The sequence below is a fragment of the Phalacrocorax carbo genome, chromosome 6 (assembly GCF_963921805.1).
Source record: "Phalacrocorax carbo chromosome 6, bPhaCar2.1, whole genome shotgun sequence".
Lineage (NCBI taxonomy): Eukaryota > Metazoa > Chordata > Aves > Suliformes > Phalacrocoracidae > Phalacrocorax > Phalacrocorax carbo.
The window spans coordinates 15,781,575-15,806,905 of NC_087518.1; the positions used below are offsets into that span (position 1 = coordinate 15,781,575).

At 37.1% G+C, this 25,331-nt stretch overlaps 1 protein-coding gene across 1 annotated transcript in view; it reads left to right on the forward strand.

Annotated features, from left to right (window-relative positions):
* The window catches only part of ERC2 (ELKS/RAB6-interacting/CAST family member 2), a 535,854-nt gene extending 511,266 nt beyond the window's left edge, over window positions 1-24,588 (forward strand). The window contains exon 17 of the mRNA XM_064453879.1: window positions 21,626-24,588. The gene's annotated coding sequence lies outside the window, so the exon portion shown is untranslated. The remainder of the gene's footprint in view (window positions 1-21,625) is intronic.
* The last annotated feature ends 743 nt before the right edge of the window (window positions 24,589-25,331 follow it).

The following is a 25,331-nucleotide window of genomic DNA, read 5'->3' on the forward strand; positions in this document are numbered from 1 at the left end:
AATTAGAAAAGACTCCATCTAAAATATTAAGCAAGTATTGAATTGTGAAAAATCTGTTGGTATTTTTTCTTTAAATTCCTTTACCTGTGGCTTGTCTTGTAGCAGGAAGTACTTGAAATCTCACAGGAGAACAGTGTGCAATTCCTAAATGTTTAAGGAACAGCTATAGTTTGGTGATCATTGAAACAGCAAACAAAACCTTCAAGTTCCCTAAGCGTTCAACCATATAAGTGGAAGGAACTTAAAGTAAGTCTCTTAAAAACTGCTGTTTTCTTGTATATTTGGAATTAGTGGGACTCAGGTTCCTTTGGAAATATTTTAGAGGACCTATCGGGAAATTAGGTGTCCAGTTCTTTGAACATTAGCCCCTATACTTGTGTGATGGACAAACTTAAAAGGCATGGGTCCATTTTTGGAAGTTTCATACCATGGACCTATTTTGTTTCTGCTGCTACAATCTATCATTTTCTTGGACATTCCAGTAGGTGCCCTTAGCTGCTGGTTCACCTATGCTGAAAGGATAAAGTCATTGACTCTGTTAATTAGGTATTGGTAATGCACGTTTGGTCCAAACACTCCCTGGTTATAGTTCAGTCTGATCCTTTTTAAGAAGCATGGCTAGTCATGATACTGTGCTTGGACCAGATGAAATTTGCTTGAGGTAGGAGGGAAAAAGAACAGTGTTTGAGGTCTTAGCGCACATTAAGGTATTTGTGAGATCTGGAGAGACACACAAGGTTATGGAGCTGATTAGGTCTCAGTACCCAAAAGACTGTCTGTATCAAGGGAGCAGACAGTTCTCTGACTGGGTACTCACAGGATCTGACAAAGGAGGTGGTCACTAACCAGCTGTTGAGTTTGTGTTAGGATTTTGATTCAGGACAACCTCTATTTATTCAGGCCTAACAGAAAAACTCCATTATTGTACCTTACTACTCAGCTGTGGATATATTTTTAAGTTAACATACACCTTACTATAGAAGAAAGCAGGAAACTCAGAACACTTGTATCTTATAAGTACACAAAAGTATATTATGTATACAAAGAATATACAATTTTGAAAGGGGTCTTAGGCCTGCTTGTGATGTTTACATAAAGACTTAGTATTTCCATTCTAGGTGTGTTGGTAATATTTGCCTGAAAAAGAGATGCCATCCCTTGGATTTGCTTCTGTTTTGTAAAGTTACATTTTTGCTCTGTATATCTAGTAGCACAAAGCTTGTTTTTCTACAAGTTGCTCTGTTTTCAAAGATAATAGGTAGATGTTAGAGTTCCAGCTTTTCTTCCTGATATTACATGTGTGGCTCTATTTGCATTCTCTCAGCTCATGTTTTCTCAGATGCAGAAAATTATGTAATTAGTTGTGGGGTCTCATACCATCATTTCAGAGATGTTTCCATTTAAATTAAAGGCCTGTTCTTCTACCCAATCAGTAATTGTCTAGATCTTTTAAGATCTCCTTCAGCTTGATTTAATTGTTAAACATTAATTTAGTGGGAAAATGGCTTCAAAGGGGAAAAAAAGAACAGCTGGAGGGGCAAAATATTAATAGGTGCTTAAAAGCAAAACAGTAATTCTTCCCTTTCTAAGCTTGCAGCCCTTCAGGCCTAGTAGAAAAGAAACAATTGACTGTATTACAGGATTATATAGGTTTCATTGACTTAAAATGAACTGAAAGCAGCTGTAGAGAGATTTACCTCAAGTCTTTATTATTAGCCATATGAGGCAGAAAGAAAAACAATGTTTTGTTTGAATCAGAAAATACAATTTTCAATGGTGGTTTAGAAAAGGTTAGATAAAGAGAGCATTACTATTCAATAGGGAAAAAGGTGAATTCTGTTTTGCCAGCATTATATACCATATGAAAGAGTTCAGCCAACAGAAAAAGGCTATCTTATATGTGTAGTGTCTTTGTTTTCTTTCATTTCTGATGGATAATCTTTGAGTTTAGTACACTTGATATCTCTTTTACTCACTAATGACAGTAATACTTCACTCCTTTGAATACTTCTACCATGCAAATGGACACAAAGTTCAAAAAAGTGTTGCTTTTTTCACAAAGAAAATCTTTCTCAAGTCTGCATCTCATTGAAAAATACGTTGGTACAGGTTTCCCTCCAAGATTTCTACCCTTGTTAAAAATTCTAATTAACGAACAACCAAGGGGTTTTTATTAAAAAAAAAAGTTCAGGATGCAAAGTCAGAATCTGTTTTAAAGATCCAGAATATTTCCTTACCACGAAATTTTAAAATATTTAGGATTATTTTACCTCCCGTAGACTTTTCTGGAAACCATACATGTCATTAAAATGCACTTAATAGTAGTTGTTTTCGAATTACTTTTGTAAATCAGGATGTTGCTTTAGTTCCAGAAAGTCTTATGAGGAGAGGTTGAGGGAACTGGGGTTGTTTAGTCTGGAGAAGAGGAGGCTGAGGGGAGACCTTATCGCTCTCTGCAACTACCTGAAAGGAGTTTGTGGTGACATGGGTGTTGGTCTCTTCTCCCAGGTCACTAGTGATAGGAGAGGAAACGGCTTCAAGCTGTGTCAGGGGAGGTTTAGATTGGATATTAGGAAAAATTTCTTCATTGGAAGAGTGGTCAGGCATTGGAACAGGCTGCCCAGAGAGGTGGTAGAGTCGCCATCCCTGGAGGTATTTAAAAGACGTGTAGACGTGGCACTTCATGGCATGGTTTAGGAGGCATGGTGGTGTTGGGTTGGCTGTTGGACTTGATGATCCTAGAGGTCTTTTCCCACCTTAATGATTCTATGATTCTATGACGTGCTGAGAATAGAAACTGCTCACTCTCATACAAGTGCACTGTTGTGCTGCTACGAAGAGGGGTGATAAGGCATCTGTAAATACACCAACAGGAATAAAAACTGATGCCTGATATCAGTAATAACATACTGCTATTTCAGAAAATACAAAAATTTCTGTTGTATTGGGATTTCTGGTACACGTTTCTTATTTCCTGTAACTTACCTTTGTCCAGGGTGATCATCTGTAGCCACATGTATTTTGTTAGGCTGTGTGATAGATTCTGCACTACGTAATAGACTTTTTTTTCCTCTGGGTTGTTCAAGTGAAATGCTTTTATATAAATGTATCCACAATAGTATTCATTATGATGCAGGATGGAATGATGTGATCCTGAATATTATATTAGCAGTATATTAATTTGGCATGGCAGCAGCAACATTTCAGCAGAGCCAAACTGTGATTTAGAGATATGAAAAAATAAATACAAAAAAATTCTATGGACATAGAATAAAAGCTGGAATTAAATCCTCACTGATACTCAAAAATGTTTTCTTAACCTATGGATGAGCTGCTCCATAGTGCATTTTTGACTGGAACAAAAATGAAGCATTCTGGGATAAGGAAGGACAACTTTGTTTGTGTAGCTATGAGTGGCAGATATACCTCTCACCCACTTATCCATGAAGTTCCTTCTTCAAAGGAGAGTCTACAAAGAGAGATGTGGCTGATTCTGTCTGCAGCAATGTAGCTTTGAAGTACATGTTGTTGCATTCTGATACTCTGTGTATGCAGAGGTGGAGTTTTCCCATGTATAAGAGTTGTATTACACTCTCATATTCAATTCATATTTTTATGCAACATACAATTTCCCAAACTTTTTGCAATGGGACAATGACTTTTTGAGATATTATAGATAGTATCTTTTAGAATCTGCAGCACTGTTATGTTAATTTTCAAGTTCGAGTTCGATATATTTGTGGAAGAGGTGTTCTCAACTCTCTGACATTCATGGGTCAACATACCATTGAACTACCAATTTTTTCTTTTCAATTCTTTTTTTAAATCATCCACCAAAGGGTTATCTTTGTACAGCAGCATAGGAGCTATTGCAAAACACAACCTCAAGTTGGTGGAACTCATTTTTGGATCCTAAGTTAGAGAAAGGCTGAATACTTCGTCAAAGTAAAACAGTTTTAATTTTCTCAAATTTGTCATGCAGAACGACTATTCACTCTTTTAAAAGGTATGCCATGGTTCCTAATCAACCTGAATTCAGATAACACTGCATATGCTTTTTGACCTAAAGAAATTGAAAATGGTGTAACTACATCTCACTTTGATCTGTAGGTTGCAAGGAACTTCTCTGGGTTTAGTACTGCTTTTTTGATTTTTACAGTTGAGAAAATCTTGATCCAGAGAGAATAAGCAACTTGCCCAAGGTCTTAAAAAGGTTCATTAACACAATCAGAGCTGATCACTGAATTCCTGTCCAGTTGTTCACAACACCTAGAGCACAGGCTGGAAGGGTGACAGGTGCTGTGGGATTCAGAGGAGTTTCTTCCTGGAACCTCACCCCCAGTTTGCTTCTCCAGCAAGAAATCCTTATCTCCCATAATTTCCAGTAGGTTTCTCCTCCCTTGTGCTATCAGCAGACACTTCTTATTATCAATGTTGCCTTCTTATAAGAAGTCCAAGTACCTGCCACTGTGTGTAGGAAGTGGACGCTTTCATTCAGGTTGATGTGTTTCATGCTCAAAAGTATTTACCTCTAATTGTAAATTCCAAAAGAGTTCAACAAGGGAATTTGATATATTTACTGTAGACATGTTGTCAGACTTGCTAAACACCATCCCAAACACTAGCAGGGGTGGGAAGTGGAGAGTGAATACAAATGACCTGAATCACACCTGAATTGTTTGCAGAACTATACATAAAATTATTTGATATTTGATATGTGTTTGCATTTATTGCTGCTGTAATTGCATGTCTGATGTACTTTTAGTTATGTATTCATCTGTTAATCTGTTGAAGAGACCAGAAATAGTAAACAAAATGAAACATTTCTAATGAGAAGTTTTATTTCATCCACATAATCACAAAAAGAAAACTTACCTGTATTTATTGTGAATTTAGGTTAGTGTTCTCGACAAAGTGGCTGCTGCTTGTAGGACAGGAGTAATTTCCCTTCTTGGAAGTGATTTCCAATTACTTGTGCATAGGATATACAGAATATTTTGTTTCCTTGGGCAATGTTTTCTGTTCAGAGTTCTGAGGGACATGTTCATTGTGTTGTTAGTGATCAACAGGAGTTATGAATTATCAAAGGTTATCACACCTTCTAGGCATTTCAGGGCAGTAACATATAACAAGAAGAGGCACATTTCCCTAAATGAGTACATTTTTATTCAGTGGGTTATTCACTTAACCAGCATTAAATGTAATCCTCTTTGAACCTCAGTGGCCACCTCCTACTCTTTTCCTGTCAGTCTTCATCTTCTGCAAAAGCATGAATTCAGCCTTCAAAAGAGTAGTAGTTTGGGTAAATCACTGTGTAGCTTTCTGTAAGAAGTACAAGAGTGATTTTATAGAATTAGTGCAAAATAGCTCAGTAGCTCCTAATACTTTACATCATAATTAAAGTATTCATATTTTGTTTGGTCTCTGCTAATTTTTTCCTTTCATTCCCTCCCCTCCCCTTGCCCCCCCTTCCCCTTCCCCCCTCCCTTTCCCCTCTCCCCTTCCCCTCCCCCTCCCCCTCCCCTTCCCTCCCCTTCCCTCCCCTTTCCTCTCCTCCCCTCCCCTCCCCTTTTTATCTTTTAACTTTGTTTTTCCCTTTCCTCTTGTCTCATCTTTCTTTTTCCTTCTCTTTTTTTTTTCCTTTTTCTGTTATTTTTAAGATGAAAAGGCATTTGTCTCAGTAACATAGCACCATCACCTCTTTTTATGCTAATTTTATTTTCAGACAAGCCAGGTCACACTGTTGGCCATTGTGATTTACTGCACACCAGCTTTGCAGAATATAATGGAGTGGGACAGTATTCATTTTGATGTGGTTAATCTCTGTTATACTCGTGCCTCTCCTGAAAACTGCACTGTGTCAGAGAGTCTTTTGTAGCCAATGGTGACAGGAAGATCAACAGAGAGAGGTTGCTCCATTAACCTCTGAAGTAATGAAGTTGCATTTCAGGCAGTCAACACTCATGCTGCCAATTTATTATCATTTAAGAGGAAGTAAAACTACTTCAAGCCACTCTAGTATCCAGATTTTGATAAATACACAGATTGCTAATGTTCTAATGCTAACAATCAGCCTTGAGGGGACCTCTAATGGTGTAGGATGCTGTGGCTGTGTGTCTTGTTCTTGCAAAATGATCAGTCTTCAGCACCAAGAAAACAGGCTAAGCATATTTATTTCCATACTAAATATGCAGATATAGTTTTGCTGATAATGCCAGCTTTATCTGTCCATGTGGAAATCCTGAAAGTAGATAAATAATTTGATAACCAATTTGTGTAAACTTTCAAGGGAATTGAATTCAGATCTCCAGATTTGCTTCTATTTAATTCTGGTTTCCCAGGGGATACACATTTGTAAGGAGATTACTCTCTTTTTTAGAAATGAACATAACAAAAATCTTAGGAACACATTTAAACCCTCAGTTTGTTAAAATCTTGCAGGATTGTCTGACCTTATAAGATTTTCATGACCAATAGACAAGTGCTGTGAGAACAGCTTTCTGAGGAAGCAATAACACTGGTCTCCCCCACCTCAGCAGTAAAACAGGCTTGTAAAAGAAAACACTGCAAAACTGGCATGACCATACCTCCATTCTTCCTGAGTTCTGCTCCTAGGCATGGTCTTTGGCACATATTTTTCCTGCTAAAGGTAATGTAATTTACATGTCTGGCTTTCCATTAATGAAAACACTTTTTATATATAGAAGTCCAGGTGGTTTCATAGCCATATCATACATTCCTTTTCTCCCAGGGTGACATAAATAGTTATTTACCCACAGTATTTCAGAGACACAGAATCAAGGTGGTCAGTTAAGTGCACTATACTCTTGCTGGTACCTTGCTGGATTTCTGATGTATTCATATTTATGCTGTGGGCCAAGTTTTGCCTGTAGATCGGTCTGAGTTTGTTGCCTGGGAGTCTTTTGACATAGCTCCAGTAAAATAATTTAAAAGACTGTCTTCCGTGGGCTTTGGATAGATCCATTTAGTGTCTTTCATCTGTGAAGGAAAAGCGCTCAGTAAAGCAGGGGGAATGTTACCTGCATTTTATAAAAGGATATTGTTTATGAACAGAATACTCAGCCATGGCCTCGTGCCCATTGTGCAAGACGACTGTTTTCTAGCCTCTCCTGTCAATAGTCTGAACTATCTTTCTCTCCCTCTGAGCTTGCTCTTGCTGTTGAGCAGATTCTCTAGCTTGCTCCCTTTGTCGTGCCTCTCTGTGAGGAAGGTGGCTGCATCTCCTTGCTTGGGCTTTTCATTCATGAGCAATTGTTGCTGGACTATGTACCCAATGGCTGATGGTGCAGAGCTCTGCCAAGGGTGGGAGTAATTGCTGTGGCCAGTACAATTTCTCACCACTAGCTCTGTACCTAGTAGACAGCACCCTGATGTCTGTAGCAATGCCACAGGGTTTAAGAGTGGTGTGTTGCTCTGCTGTTTGCCATGGCTTTTTATAGACCTGGTGCCAGAAAGAGGACTGCAAGCATCTCCCACATGTGCCCCAAATCTGCATTGAGAAATGCAGCCTGCAAAGCTTAATGTATTTTCTCCCACTCCCTCCTCTTTCCCTATCCCCACAACACATTTTTCCCTGTACTGAGAAATCAGGTACCTCAAAACTCTCCCTTTTGTTTTCAGGCAGACAGCTTTGGAAAGGACCCCCTACCAGGTTAGAGCACAAGGCTGCTGTTTGAGTACCTGACTTGACACACAGTGGTTGGCTTTTTCAGCTGTTCTCAGCTGGGAGTGGATTAGAGCTCAGCTCCCAGCTGAGTGCAGCTGACGGGCTGGGAAGGACACGTACTGCTGCTGTCTGCGCTGCTGGGGAAGCACTGCTGGGCAAGCGCACAGCAAGGGTTATGGCACTCGACAGCATTCCCAGGAAAATGTTTTGAATATTGGGGGAACAGGCTAGGGAATCTCTGCCACCTGCACAGCCAGTGGCAGCTGCAGAGCACTCAAACTGCCTATGTGTCCCGGATGCAGCCTTCAGAGTTTCTGCAAGGGCATGTCGCAGGGGAACTGGAAAAGCTGTCAAGAAATCCATAGCAATGCTAAAACCAGAGAAACATGGGCAACCCTCTGTGGGCCAGTACTGTTTCAACACTCTTTGCCCTCTCAACCCCTTGCTTACTCGATATTACCAGCATTCATAAAGCAAACGAATTGCACAGTGTGTGTGTATATAGAGGAAGAGAGCTGGGATACATGTTGTGTGGTATTGCAGAATGAGTTTGTTGGCATCATTATCAGATTTTCAGGTAGTGAAGAAGTTTTCATTTAGCACAAAACTAGTTTATATTTTGTATGAGTTTTCAAAAAGGTGAGAGAAGATTAGGCAATACTGCATTATAATTTATAAACCTACAGTTTGTTATCGGTTCATGTCTGTAGTCTTTTAATGTGATTTAAATACACAGGTCACTAATCTTAGCTTCTTCTCTTCTATGTTTAGCCAAAGTGAACTGTTAAAGAATATGAAATATATTATTTTATTGGCACTGACTTACAGCTGAGTGAACTTTTTGCACTTGCAACTAAAATTGGATTCTAACTTTCAAAAATTTATGACAATTGCTCCTTCTTGTGGCTTGAATGTTGACATATAATTAATTTAGGATTTCTTCTTGAGATTTCCTGTGTAGGTTTGTACCTGTCATAAAAATATCTTTGGAAGTTTATCTAACAGCTGGAACACCACGAGAGTTGATTGAAATTTAGCGAAGAGATTTACTGGGGCCAACAGGAAATGCTCAGAGCAGGATGACATAAATATACAAAAAGAGCCCTTTTATTTCAACTGTTTTAAAGGGTCCCAGTACAGGCTGATAATGGCATAATCCTGAAAAGTGCTGACACTGTGTCAGCCAGCACCAGCACAGAAAAAGATTCCACAAGCATGGATTGACACTTTCTTGAATTAGGCACAGAATGGAAATATATCTGTTGCCTTCCCTCAATCCCAGCTGCCCTACAGGTTTCAGCTCATTCTTTTGAGAAACCAGATATAGTTAATGGGAGTTTCCCACAAAATGATTTTTAATCTATTTTGTACCTCTGATTACAGATAATATTCTTGATTGAATTCTGAAAATTCAAAATCTAGGTTGCAGTGACTTGAGGGACTGGGCAGTATAACAGCAGATGAGATTTCCTTTAGATAAATGTAAAATGAAGCATATGGGAGAAAAGCAACCCTCACACTACATACCAAATGTCAGGTGATAAATTAGCTGTTACTCTTCAGGATGGAGATGTTGGAATTATTGTGCATAGTCCTCCAAAAACTTAGCTTTATTTGCAGCAGTAATCAAAAAGGTTAACAAAATTATAAATGGTTAGGAAAGAAGTAGATACCTAAACACAAAGCCATTTTTAACCCCCGTACCTGTTCAAGGTTTGCCCATACCTTTGCTGTTCCACGCATTTCTGATAACCACTGAGAAAGAATAGAGCACAGGAAAAGCTAGAAATGATGAGAATGATGAGGATGACAGACATTTCAAATTGTTTTTATGTAAAGAAAGGCATTTGCAATAGAATTCTTCAGTTTGGAAAAGACGTACCAATATGAGAAGCCTCTAAAATCATGAATAGTCTGAAGGGTATGAACATGAAGTGATTGGTAAATTTTCCCACAACATGGACTCTTAGTGAAATGAGCAGGCAGTGGATTCTAGATATAATACAAACAATACTTACTCAAATATCATGTAACTGTTGCCCAGGCTTGCCGTGCCAACTGTGGAGACCACAGTGAATGAAACTGGAACAGTGCTAAACAGTTTGTGGATGGTATTGGTCTACTGATGGTTACTAAATACAATGTTCCGGATTTAGCAGGGAGCCCTGAGCTCCTAGGGGTATGTGGATTGCAGGGAGCCTGGAGGATGCATTCCCTGGAGGGGAAGGGCAGGCCCTGTTTCTTTCTGCATAGGGATAGTGGAAGGTGTGAGTTGTTCTTAATCCACACTTCAAATTTTGGGAGGGCTAAATTAGAAACCATTACTGGAACAAGCTGCATTTTCTGTGAGCCTACAAAACAATTTATGATCATTATTGAGGCAGTGCCTAATGGTGGAAGGTACGTACCTTGGGGAATTAAAAATGGGATTTCATTTAATGAAAAGAAAGTAAAGATCCCAAAACATTCCAGGGGAAAAAAATTCTGCAGAGGACATGGGTGATCCTCCTCCTCCTTTTCTATGTCCTATGTTAGTGACCTTGCGACTTGCATGAGAAAATTAATGGGGGGTTTTGTTGATTTTTACATGATTGTTAATTGGTGAACTCTGTTAAAAAGCTATTCTGCGCTTAATCAATTGCTTTTGATGATAAAAAAATTTATATATTACAGTTCGGGTATATGCTACAAAAATTGGCTTGTTCAAAAGCAAAAGTAGCTTAGATAAATTAATAAAATTAGTTTGATTTGATCTGTGCAAATGTTGTAAAAAAAAGTTTTTATCATTACAAAAATGCAGTGAAACCATCTTCTTTGCCTTACTTCTGGCATATAATATTCTGGAATATTATCTGGATATAATAATATATCCTGGAATATAAAATACTTTAGACCTCACAATAAAGTAAGCTAAATTCAAATATGAAATCATGGTCCAGCTGTGTTTTTCTGCTGAATTTCCCACATCTTTGTGTCCAACTCTAATACACTTTACATAGTGCAGGCCACTGTGTCTTATATTCAAAGTGTAAAAATACAAATGTGGAGGTATATGTAACAGTGCTGACCTATGTTATATCTTTAAGTTCAGATAGAAAATGAGGCAACACATGCAAGTGTGAGGAAAATATAAGTCCAGAAGATTACAATTAAATGGGCTAGATAATTTTATTTGTATTTAGAATACTTAATGAGAAGTCAGGATGTGTTGTCAAATTTGGTTTTCTCTTCTTGAATTAGAGAGTCCAGTAAGAACAGGGTTTCTGGAAAGTAGTCCTGAAACTATCTTGTCTTTCTTGTAATGTAGTTGTTTCAGTGGAAAAGATTTTAAGTAACAGTTTTGTTGCTACTCCCTCTAAAATTAATGGAGGAATGAACACAGTTTGTACTGCCATCATTATTATTTTTATTGTCCAAGTTGTTTCTATGAGTTAAGTTCTACTCTGAGTTTACTTTTTCCTGTGGGGTTGACACATTTGTGCATGCACAACAAGCGTATCTTCTGGTTTTGTTTTGCTGTTTTTAATTAGCAAATTGTTGTCCTCAAAAATGCTTTTGTGAATTACTTGTCTTGTGTTTTATCTTTTCCCAACCAACAGAACTGCAATATGCAGGTAAAGTAGACAGTGATGATATCACACAATTTCCAGCTATAGTCCAATATACTCAGCAATGAGTTGGTCAGAGATTGGCAACCGAGGCTGACAGAGTGGTAAGCGCGCTACTGCAGAGAAAGGAATAAAAAAGAGTGGGGAGAAATAAAACTTAAGTGAGCAGAAAAATAGAGAAAAAATAGAGAAGGTCTGTGCACAGTTGGAATTGAAGATTGAGAGGGGAATTAAAATGGTCATAGGGACATAGGTGTTCTCTAGAAAAAAATACTATTCAGTGTAAGCTGTGATTAATGATGGATTGTAGTGATTATTTTTGCTCACAAATTTACTAATCTTGTATTGCTAAACACAATTTAATTGCAATGCATCAATTTTTTATAAATGCGTCAAGTAGAAAACATTAGCCTTTTAATTTTGCATGATTGCATAATGAAGTTCACATTTTTAGTTGTATATGTTTACCTGTCATTTCACACTTGCACGGAAGGACTGAGTATATCCTCTGGAAATCTTGCAATCTAAGCCTCTGATCTCGCTAATTCTTACACACTTGCATGATTTTGAGTTCATAAATGGTGAAAAAGATGGTGTTTGGAGATTGAGGAGGGAGCAAGATTTTGCTTAAACAAGTTGCTTATTGCTATTTTATTATTTCCCTTTACGCAATAGTCATTAGTATGCTGATAACTGTGGGTCTTTGATCTGCATGGCTTATTATATGCATGCCCTTAGTGAAAGGAGAGCCTGTAAGGTCCCTTTCATGATAGACTTTTAAGCATTCTCTTAATGTTAGATGCGCATTTAAGTCTCAGAGTAAAAATTAAAACATATGTTTATATGCTTACCAGAACTGGTCCCTAAGTCTTCCCTATCATGCACTGAGAAATGCGTGGGCAGACCCGTAATTGTGGAGAAGCTCATAATATTGGGGCCTAAAGTATAAAAATTATTGCATAATTAGACCACACAAGTTAGATTTCAAAATGCTGCGTGTTGTTTGGATGGGTATTTAAAAAATAAGTAGCTGCTGAGCATGTATGGTCATGTTCACACTGCCACACACAGTCATTGTAATGCTTTAGCAGTTCGAGGAGTTTTAAGTGGATCCAGCATTGCTCTTACTTCAAATAGACCAAACCTACTGACACTTTCCTTAGTTGTATCTCTTTCTTCTTGACATTAAAAGATGCAACTGTAAATATCACACTTCACTTTTGTAAGTAGGTTCATATCATGAACCACATAAAAAATATTTAGGCTCATTTGCCTGGGGAGGAAGATGAAGGTTTCTCTCATGTACCATGAAACAGGCTTTTGGTATATAACAAAACTCTAAGCTATCCTTTGGCATATAGATTTCTTTTATATTATTATTAAAGCAATCAGCATACCTCATAATGCCCTCCACAGCTCAATTAGTATTTAAATATAAATGATAGGATAGCTTTAAAGAGTACAGGGCTATTAACTAGCAGAACAAACTAATGAAATGGCATGGCATGGTTTACCTAAATTATGAAGTATAGATAGGGACATACAGCTGTTGATACAAATATTCAGATCCACAGAGCGATACTCTGAAGCTCATTAATTTATTCTCAGCTTTAGAAGATAAGCAATCTGAGGTGATTGGAAAAGTAGACACAAGCCATTAGGTGCATCTTTATTAATTTTCTTATTATTATTTGGTTAAGAAAAAGATAATCCCAGCAAACTTCTGCCAATTTACTGGAGTTGTCTGCCCTAAGGACACCATGGTATGCCCAGCACTTCCAAGAAGACTTGTCCTCTCTAGCCAAGAATCCAGCCTTTTCCTAAAGGAAGAAATAGGCCCACACATGAAGTACCTCAAACCTGCACTCAGCCCTTACCACCTCTCTTCCTCCTGGCTCCATCCAGCCTTTGGGTACTTCAAAAGAAGGAGTACAGCTCTTGTATGCCTGCTTGTTGGCTGGAATGTTTTTGGATTAAACTTCCTCACCACAACCACCAAATTTATTAGTATTTACTCTGGTACAACATCTAGTAACCAATATGCTTCTAACAACACAGTGTGGTGACAGCCACAGTAACTAGAGCTATCCAAGCACAACAGCCAGCCAATTTTAGCTATTAAATATTGACTGACTCTGGTAGGATGCATGAGGTGAAAACCAAGTCATACTCCCTACAACCAGACAAATATGTGTGAGATTTTAAGAATTTCCTTCTAGTCCCAAACTATTAGCAAATCTAAAAAGATGACAGAAAAAAATAAGTCCTACAAATTCTAGAGATTCCCCTCATCCAGAGAAAAGCCACAGCTATGACCTTTCTTGGTTCAGGTGAACTCCTAAGAACAGAAAAGAAACACTCCCTCATCACTGGTGGACAGAGAAAGAATGTGCTTTGCCTTTGACATAATTTTTGTCCCTCCAAAAGGAGTGGCCAGTCATTTCTGTGGATCAGCAAGCGGGCGCTTACTGAGCCCTCAGCAGCGCTGCCAGCAGCGGTGAGCTGGGTGCACCCAAAGGATGACTACACCTGAGCAAAAACCCTGTTACCTCACCCATGAAGAAACAGGGGAGGGCACCAGGGAGATGCCTGTGGACAAAAAGAACAAAAGATTGCCAACCCCTTCCCTCCTTCAGCTGTGACCTGTCTTTATCATTCTCTGCACATTTAACCTCTTACATAAGCTTTAGCTCATTCAGGAATGAGGGCAGCAGCAACACGTAACAGACTTGAGAGAGACAAATGTTTCAGGTACATGAGCGTTCAGCCAACTCATCATTTGCTCCATATTTACAGCCTGGTAACTCCTGGCAGTGATGAATCTGCAGGGATTTACAAAACGTGGGACCACAATGCAGTTTTGAAAGGCAAACAGAACCTTCAGAGCTCAGGGCATGTCTCCAAGCATCCTCATCAACGTGCAATAGGCACCTTGCACTGTCCCCTGAAAAAAGTGTAGTCCTTAGGGAGACAGGAAGGCGTATTCTTCCGATTTATATCTCAAATTAGGGTTTATAATTTAAATCTACCCCTCAGTTATATCAGTAATATCTCCTTTCATTAATTTAATTAATCTTTCTTGTCTATTTCACAATCCATTTTTTAAAAATCTGATTTAAATATATGTTTTATCTTAAAGAAATGAAAAAATAAGAACAGTGGGGAGTGTTGATTTAAATAAGTGGATGCTCATAAGTGAAATTTATCCCAGCTGAGATTTTAGTGGGTTTGTTTTCTCTGTTTTCATTTTGCAATGAATTTCTAGCAAAAGATTTCTGTATCCAGTGAAAATTTTCTCTTTTAAGAGAAAACAGCATCTTGAGGTTTCCTTTTTCATTTGAATTAAACAAAGCATGCAGCAAGTTGCAATTAAATTTCTGTTAGCAAAATGCAAAAATACACCCAACCTCCATCTGCCAAAAATAAATAGTTTGAAAAGTAATTTCACACTCCTGACAATGACGACTGTGTTTATGACATATTTCTGGTGCCATATTCCGCTCTCCTATCACTGCCAGCTTGCGTCCAGTATTTAGAAATAAAACAGAAACACATTGAACTTGCTGAACTAGATGTTGCCACACTGCAACTCTAATGGGCTTAGTGACCACAACCTACAGGGGCCAGAATGTGTCAACAGCAAAAGGGCCAACCTCAATCACTGTCTGTACTTTTACAAAGTTGTTACATGTTTAATTCTTTGCAGCTTAGTTCTCCTGCTGTTTTGGCTGCTCAAAACCAAGGCTCATATATTGCAGCAGCCTTCTCTACCTCATATAATGCCACAAAGGTCCCAGCAGGAGACCTTTCAGTGGAGCAGACAAGCCACAGGCTAGGGCAAACAGGGCATCACAACTTCCTAATAAGATGACTTATTAGACTGGGGGCTTGACACAGCTTTTATTTAACCACTTCTTTTCCCAGAAGCATGAACTGTCTGTCTGCTTGGAGCACAGCAAGTGGTATGTGGATGTGCAGCAAGTATTGCCACATGCATTCAGTCCAAATACAGCATGGTTTCTGATGGCATCTTTATCACTACACCAATACAATAGTTTTGCCCTTAATGTCAGATTTCCAGCATCACGATTTTTTGTTATATTAAATTAATGCTTTCTCACTGGATTGGTCACTGCCTATACAGGACTTTGAGTGGGCTTGTGGAGGGCTGGCAGTGAATGGGTTAAACGACTGAAAAGGCAGGATCAGTTTCCTGCCTGCACTTGCAATGGCCTAAGGCAGTGCCTGCTGTTCAGGAGTTAGAGAGAGTGCCTTGCCTTTTCCCAGGTGGCAGACAGGCAAACCATGTTATTAAGAGGCAGAGATCGCAAAACCTTGATCTTCAAAAAAGGCCCCTAATTAGTCCCTAGCATGAGAATAAATGGCATTCCACATCAGTAAGGATGAAAAAGGCTCCTTCAAATTTCATTAAGTAATCTCTGCTATTGACAGTTTTTAGGATCATATTGGGAACTCTTGTTGTTTGAACAACTTACCCAAGAACTCTTCTTTATTTGTCACTTCTGTTTATTTATGTAAGAAAAAAAACCCTCTTAATGGTCTCACATGCTGCATTGTAAGGAAGTTATAAATGTCTTGACAAAGAACTCCATGCCCTATGTTGCTGCGTCAGTGCTGCCTCTGTGAGTGGCTCTCAGGTCCGCTGGAGTTGATGGAAGTTCTTCCATCATCTTCAATATTCTCCAGCTCAGCCCATTGAAGAGTGGTGGTCTGAAGCCATCCTTAACATTTCCCATAACCCTCTTTTTCATACAGTGTGAAAGTGACAGATTGAGGAATGCATGCTGAGTTTTCTCATATTTCTGAAGAGCTTTGATTTGGACTAGACTTGTTTTATGAAAAGAAAGTGTCTATTAAAAAAAAAACAACAAAAAACTGTCTTTCAATTCATATACCACTTGTCCAATTTTGATTTATAAACATTCCCAGTAGAGAAGACATCCTTGTCCAAATAGTCTCAAGCTTCATAAACTACATCTAATTTTATCATATAATTGTACAGTAGTTCTCAAGGACTCTCACTCTCTAGAGGGCTTGAATCCATTTGGCTTTATTCATCCCAATGGTACCGCTTTTATCCCTAACTCAGATTAACAATCCTGGCATTACAGCAATATGGAAAGTTCATCACAGTCATGCAGTGATTCTACCACCAGCTGCAGACCCTTCTGAAGTTTACTGTATAATGAATTTACAACATAAGTAGCAACAAATGGGATAAATAATTTCTTTGCCAGAATTGGAACAAAGTTAATTTTGTCTTTATAAATAACTTTTAATACTGATGGTTTTTGTGAACCTTTCAGTATTTAGTTAAATCACACAGTTTCTGGATCTTTCTTTTAAAATATATTCTACTGATGTATTTACCACTTTTAAGCTTTAAGTAACTATAAATCATTGAAAAAGTAAAAAGAAAAATGGTTCTACCTTTACAGTGTAGCTAAGCAGATATTTTCTAGCCTCTAAGAAATATACCTCAGAATTGCTTATTCAAAATCAAGAGTCATCATATCAGGGACATTTCATGTTATTATAAAAGAGAGATTTGTTATTGGGATTTTGTAAACTAGGTTTGAGCTATTTATTTTTTGAAAGGATTAGTGCATTAAGACAGGAGCAGGATACCTTTGCGTAGGTATACCTGAATGTTGTCAGACAGTTGCAGATCTCCCAGGTAACATTTCCTTAAGTGGAGTTTTTAAGAATGACTAAAATTTGTTCTCCTCCAAGCAGTGTGTTTACTTTCTGTGTTCAGTGCTCTCCAGATAATGTGCAGTGCTGCACTTACCATTTGAATCAAGAAACTTCCTTTAGCATTACTTTAACCTGTGGGCTTTATTGATTTGAGATGTAAGAAATTGTATGCCAAAACTTTGGTTATTTTAACTAGTTCTAAACAAGAAAGGCTAACATCAGTTTTGACAACAAACAAAACCAGTTTTTGTTCTATCGGTTATGTTTAAAAGATTCCAATTTCAAACCAAACACAACTTGTGGTTATTCTGTCAGATATTTATATAGCCACTGGGGCGCCATAGTTATGCACCGCATACATCATTGTATTTTTAAAATGTACTTAATGAACATTTTTTCTTTTCTGGTAACTACTTCATTGCCTTAAATGAATGCATTCCAATAGAATTTGTAACAAATGAGCACTTTGTGTTTGCATTAATGCCAAACACGTTTAACAAATTTTTAACAAGGAACACTGGCAAAAAGCCAAACTCCTAGAGGGACACTGAAGGAATGCTATAAATTTAAACTAGATTTTACCTTTTCACTCAGCTCAACAAGTGTCTTAGGTGTCTCTGGCATCTCAGCATTGAAAGTTTTCTACGTAGGTTGGATACAACTTTGTGTCTTAATTATTTCTCTTCTTGGCCCTCCTTGCTACAGATTTTCACATCAGTATAACAGGCTTTAACAGGTTACTGTATTCTCTAGAAAGTGAGGGGTGGGTTTTCATTCTTTCTGTGAGAGTCAGGCCTCGAAGAAGAGGCAAAAAGGGTATTTATCTTTGGGACTGTAGTGACAGAGAAGTTCAAATATATATCATGCCGTTTTCATATCCTATGTTAAGGGAACTATATAGCGGCGAGCACTCCAGTCTGTGCTACCTAATATTGTTTCTTGTGCTGAGTTGCAAATATCTGAACTGCGATCATGTTTGCAACTGCACTTCAGGGGCAGGGGAAAAGCAGCCCACAGTGCTCCCACTGGTCCGAGCCCTGGGCTTGTACAGAAGCCACAAACAGATTTACTGGCTGAATCAAACATCTGGGGGGATTCTGCAGTTGTTAAGTTATGCCCACATGGTACATGTCATTACAGACCTTGGGAATCACCTAGTCTGTAATACACGTTCATGTTAGAAGTGTTACAAGTAGCTCCACAAACCACATGCTTGCTCTTTACTTGTAACTTAATATATTAATTTAATTTTTACTATGTTATTTCAGTTTTAATCAAATGCAGAAACTGAAAAATAGTAATACTTAGCCAAGTACTCATCCGATACTATTAAGGCACATTACAAACATTAAGCCTTGCAAATTCCTGTGAGGAGCCTGATGTTATCCCTACCATAGTGAAGAGCAAGTTAGGCACAGAAAAATGACACTTTTTCCTTAGTGATACAATAAGCTAGTGGCGGGAACAGAATTCAAACAGTACCGTGCCAGGGTTTTGTCTTAGTTAATCACAGAATCCCAGGTTGGAAGGGACCTCAGGGATCATCTAGTCCAACCTTTCTTTTCATGGTTTTGCACAGACAAAAGTAAAACTTGAGAATGTATTTTCTTTTATTCATGTTATTTAGATTTTGTTCTTGCAAGAGGCACAACTGTGTTCCAGGAGGTCATCTAAGAAAGACTTTATGAGTTATAGCCTTATTTTTTAAATACTACTTTTCAGTCTAGTTACTTGTTTCCAGAAAATTAAATAATTTCCCGTCGTTAGTTGGTACTCTGATTGCAGTAATGATGACTGAGTCTAGAGAAGGAAACTGAGGAATCCATCCTGACAGCTTTTTAAAAGATGTCACATTATAATGCAGATGCCTTGTCATGAACTAAGAAGCAGAAATAGCCCTAACAGGTTTTCATTAATGATATCCTCTCTACTAACATTTGGTCAGATACCAATTCCCTTCAATAAAGTGGCTATTCCCTCTCTTTCTGACTCAGTAATTACCATATCAGTTGTTGGCCTTTTATGTAGGTACCATGTGTAACAGGTTAGGAGAGAGCAATTTAAGCCTATGTGAATGGGTATCTGTTTTTGTATCTGGGTGCTTGTTGCAAACATTTGGAAAGCATATGGAGCATAATGGACATTAACCCAGATGTCAAAAATAGCCTGCATTTTACTACTGTTATTAAACAGTTTCCCCTTTAACCCCTTTGTGTTTACCCACCCTCTCCAGCTTGTTTCTGCAAATCACCGCTGAGAGGAAAGGATTGGAGGCAAAATGTAGTAATCAGGCAGGTGTCTTTATCCAAAGGAAAAACAATCTGAACAAATATTTGTGGGCTACTACACTTTTATATCTTCACATCCTTCTGCTGTTTTCATTGACTGGTATCTAACGGACTGTCAGAGGTGCCAAACTCATAAGACATTAATTTCAGCTGGAGCACTGCTGAATCTCAGGCCCAATGTATGTCACCAAATTTTATTTCTTTTTAGAGGTTCAGTGACCTATACCAAGTAAAGCATTGAAGAAACAAATATAAATTTAATTTACTAAACCTCAGTTGGTATTTGACAGCAATATCCTTTTATATATTTATTTGGCTTACTTGAGAAATACTTTGCATTTCCTATCTGTGGTGAGCAAGTTTTTGTTACACTTCCAATACATATATGGTTTCCTGATGAATGGGTGGGTTGATTAAGCGGGTGGGGTATATTAAGGGGTTTCATTCGATACTAAAACACCAATGAAAGTTTGGGGAGCAAGCCGGAGAGAGATTGTATTTTGTGATTTGTTACTATTCCTCAGATTGGGCACTTTATTCTGGGTTCTTATTTTTAAGAGTATAAATGAGTGTTAATAGCAAAGGAACTTCAGCTTGTAAAATAACAAGTATATTGAAGATTTGCTGTGATTATGTTTTAGCGAACCTGTTAAAAAATACAGATATTTTTTGACACAGTTTCTGGAATATACTCTACTCATTAATTTATATGAGTGCTTCCTATGCCTATATATCTCTTTGAATGATGATGAAGAAATACTCAACACGCAAAAGAATTGGAGCTATGTGCAGTTCATGAAACATAACGCATGCTCTGACTTACAGTTTTCATAAAAAGTTTGCAAAGATTTTATGTGCCAGAAATAGTAACATGATCTACTTTAGGAACTCCCTGGCTTTCCAGCTCTGCAGAAGTCATTTTTCCTCCATTCAAGGGCCAGATCCAAAACCTGTTAAAATCAGTGGGAACCTTTCCACATTTCAGTGGGCTTTGGATTAGTCCCTAAGTGCTTTAACCAGAAGAATTGTATCAACCTCCCATTGGAGAAGTAAAACTACTCATCTAAGTTTGTATTATATAAACTGTTATACGTACTTGCCACACAGACTTGAACATGAAAATAGGGATTTAAAATAATTTTCAAGTTTATTATGTAAACAGTGTTTCACTTTACTCACAGCATAATTACTGTGATAAATATTAGCTTCTAGAATTTAAAAGGGCATTTTAGTCAACTAGTTCTATTTACAAAATGACAATTTTTCAGCTGTATACAAAAGTGTAAGCATTTTATGGCAATTTCTTTTTCATAAAATTGCATGTTTTGGAAACTTCTAAGGTTAACTAAATGCAAGGTCAATAATGGAGAATACCATACATAATGTATTTCCACTTTTCTAGAAACAAAGTCAGTAGATAAATGAACAACTGCCCTGTAAAGGAATCATTTAATTCCTCCCACTCATCTGATATACAGATAATGTGAATAAGATGAATTCAGTGCTCTCTGTTCAAGAATACTGTGCCACTTGCTTGCAACAGAACTAGCGTAACAATAAAAATCATTCAGAGCTCACTCTGTAGTCACTTACAATCAGACACAGAGCTTCATTAAAAGCCCATGAAAAGCTGGGAGACTCTCTCCATGGACTGACTGGGGCTTACACCGCTTACCTCTCTTAGTCCCTTGGATTTCAGCAATACTAGCCAAGCCATGAAGAGCAACATGATTAGTGGCTGCATGGCTGAAGAACTCATAAGAGATTGTTCTATATTTTAACTTTTATAAATCTGAGGTTCTTGTGTCCATAAAGTCTTTCTCCACTGTTTTGTAAATTAAAGTGGACTTAAAGTGCTTAAAATAATGCAATAGAATGTTGCTTTCAGTACTTTCAGTTCTGGGGAAGAGGTATTACATACTCCCACCTGCCATGGAACTGAGTGAAAATAAATGGATGATTCCTTTGGTTTCCAAATAAAAATATTTAGTTTTACTGATAGCATTTCCACTTCAAAGCTACTGTGCTTATATATACAAGCAGAAAACTCTCCGTTTACAGAATCAAAAGCACAATAGAATTTCACATCTTTGGAATTTAAGATCTTTCCCATTTAGGGGGAATCTTGTCATACAAATCAGCTGTAAAACTAATTGGCACCCTATGAACATAATAGGTGGGTTCAAATAGAATTTAAATCCTCAATCTGTAGTCCCTAGAATATGTCCACTGATGTCTATGAGAAGCTTGATTAGATGAGAACTAGGATGTTTTGTATGCTTCAATCACATTACTAATTGGAATATTTTTTTCTCTTCTTACAGTTGTCAGAGGAACTAGTGAAAGAGGAAGAAAATATAGTAGCACTGGAAGGTAACAATGATAATCTATTGCATTGGATCTCCAGACATGACCATGATATCCTGGAGAAGATCACAGATGCAGAAAATGAATGTTAAGGTTGATATCTAGTGAAATGCTGCATTAATTGGCATTTTCTCCATTATTTTTTGTAGTCTACTATGAAATTAGATACTTTGGAAAATGATGAAGGAGACTAAAGCAGAAGTTACAAGAACTTCATTTCTGTCTTCAGTGGGTCTTGCAAGTTATTCTGTTTTCATAAAGAAACTATCGGTTCAGAATATTATTGTTTAATGAAGTTGAGTTAAAGAGGTTATTTAACTAACTTTTGGTAAATTGATATTGATTTCAGTAAGTAATTCAGATTCTCTTAGGTGTGGTATCTGCATTTGGTGATTTTACCTAGTCTGTTCTAAAGTATCACTTCTATTGCACTAGATTATCAAAGAGGTATTAGTAAAATGCTATATAAGGGTGTTGGCATTAATCTTACCCCAGTTAGATGTGGGCTATTCCAAAAAAATGAAAACCAAGCCTTTACCCTCCTCTGTTTTCTTATATCTACTGATAAAATAATAGTAATTACAAAGAAACCCAAAACAAAACCCAAAAAACATTTATAGTATAACAGGTATTAAGCTCTGGGCCAGGTTGGAAATGAAATCAATTTTTGGTACTTATAATTGATGACAAAGATTAGCTTTATGAAAATATGGTGTGTGTCTCTGACAATGCATAGGACATCTAATTTGAGCATAAATATACGATTATATACAAGATGTATCTATTCCTGGATGGTAAAAGCTTGAGGCGTATATAAATACATATGTATGTATATATATGGGCATATACACAAGGATTTATCAACCTTTTACCATCCAAATGCATAAAGGTTTTCAACAATAAAAGCTGGGACTCTTAAATAAAATAATTATAAAGATAAGGTTGCTGTGAATACAGTGTATGCACTAGGTCTCCTGTAAATGAGGAACTGTTTGTTATTGTTTTCTACATTGAAAAACAGTCTCCAACATGGATCCCAACAAATCTTAGCTGTTAAAGAAGAAAATACCAATGAACAAATAGCACTTAAAGGCTGTTTGATTCAACAAAATGTATCTAGTAAAATAAATGTAAAGCACATGCAAGGAAAAATAGAAATGTGAATTCATTACGTTCAGTGACAGAATATAACTGATATTAGAGAGTCAAATCTCTACCACTTCTCAAGGAGAGGATCCTTATGACTCCATGAACATTTTCAGTCAGTCTGGCAAACATGCAAATGGTTGGCTGTTTTATTGGGGAATCTTTTTGTCCATGGAAGAAATGCTTCCATGCTGATGGGAGTTGAAATAGAATATCTGCATTTTTAAAGGACAAACAATAAATTTAAGCATGGGTGGCCTTAATCCTTAGTAGTTTTTCTTTGCTGCTGTAAAAAAGATAAATCTAAATGGATACTCCTAAAGTCTTGCACTGAATTTAGAAAAATTATTTTTTGAACCTGTGGTGCAATTAACCCTAAACATCCTACATGAGCCATACATAGTAACCCCTTTAAAATTATTGTCTAGAGATGATATTTTATTTATTTGTACCATAATTCTTGGTGCAATCAAAGAGCAATTTATTTGAGCAGGAGTCCTGCTGGATGCTACTGTCTTCAATAAATAGAGTAAAATGTATAGAATTAGTATAGCTTAGATAATCCAAATTTCATTCATGTTTAAAAAGTTTGTCCTTTAACTATCAATGACATTTTAGATCTTTGTTTTTGAAACAGCAAAGCTTTTGGGAGTATATTTAGCACATATGACAAATGTTGCACTTGGAAACTCAGACAACAAAACTAGTTTCTCATGACAAATTTGTTGTCGCAGTAGGGGACAATCGTCTGTGTCTCTTACAATCAGGTCTTTACCTTAACTCTGCAACTGAATACTTGAAGTAGGAAATAAACTAGGGGGAAATAGGGTCACAGATACAAAGCTGTATAGTTAGATATTTATATGTATGTGCCAATTTTGTCACAGATATTATTTTAGGGGCATTTTTGCTCCACTCATATTGTAAGAGTATTGATCTAAACTTCTATTAGGGCCTACAAGTTAGCCCCTAAAGAGAACAATTTTGTCTAACATTGCTTTTTTCTTTTTTTTTTTTTTTCTTTTCATTTCATGTGATACTCTATGATGTTTGGAGAAAATCTTTTCATATACTAAAATAGAATCTCGGGGTTTACAATAAACACTGTGATGTTGGGAAATATTTTATTTGAGCAATGTTTGGTAGGTTTTTTTCCCCCTCTAAGTGTAAAGAAGCAAACCAACTTTTGGTTAACATTTAAGATAATGATTATTATTTTAATGTGAGATCAGTCTTGTACTGCACATTCTTTCTTTCATTTAAGTGTACAGTATGAATTTTGTATTTAATGAATTTTGTGTATCCAGTATGCACGTACCTGCACATTGACTTTCATTTGAAAGTGGGTTTCAATTTACTTTTTAAACAGTGTTTATGAAAAGACCTCAGATGTGTTGACACAAACTATATCTGCAATGGTTTTTTTTTGTGTGTAGGGTGACGTTTGAATGTGATGTACTGCAGCAATGGGTCAGTATTCCCTATTTACCTTAGATCCTCATTTGATAGTGCTTCTTGTAATAATTTTTTCAAGTGAGTGGCATGTTCTGGATTGTGATATTGATATGTGATTAAGGACATTGATATGAAACTAAGGAATTCCTAGAAATAACCAGTGGGCATGTAGTAGACAGTCATTGTAATTTAATGTCTAGTAGAAGTGTAAAGTACTAAGGTATTTCGAGTTCATAACATTGTTATCATGTGTATGGGAAGTATTTAGTGTTGATCAGCTTGTTTATATTCATCAAATAAACTCTGTTTCTTTCTGAAATCAGTGTTGTGTCATTACAAGTAGGTTTAATGACTGTAGGAAAATGTGTGAGAGATGTTTTCCACATGGTAAATCTATTGCACTCCTTATTTCTCTAATTGCTACCATTCAAAGTAATTTATCTTCCTGTTGTTACTATCACATAAACTGTTTAAGGAAGCATAAAAAGGAAAATGTCTGCTAGGCCCTGTTCCCAGAAATGCTTACGAGCAACTTTACTAAAGTGAGGAACCATTTTCCGGATTGGGCTCTTACAGAGCAATATGCTTTTGAGTGGGTTTCTAAAACATAATATTCTTGTGTGACCCTGTGTAATTGCATAGAAAATTACATTTTGTTTATGTACTTTACTGACCAAAAGCCATAAGGTGTGAAATTCTCTGCACAGTCAGCTCCTTCTTCAGCTGCCTGGTAAGTGGTTCCCCGTTTCCATTATGTTCACTTTTTTTAGAAAAGGAACTTTTGTTGAACAGGAATTTCTTACCTCATAGAACTCCCTGGACCAGCTCAGGGCACACACAGCAGGAGAATAAAAGGTAAGTAAGTATGCATTTTACTTGGGTTATTTAAAAACACACAGTCTCTTAGTTTTAAGCTCTGTTTCTTTACCTATAAATTGGTTTTCTTGGTAAGAGAGTACTATGTACTAACATAGGATATTAAGTTTCACTTTTAACTACAGCTAGATATACATTTATTGTGTATTCTACTTACGCCTACTTAGCTTTGAGTTGTAATATTAT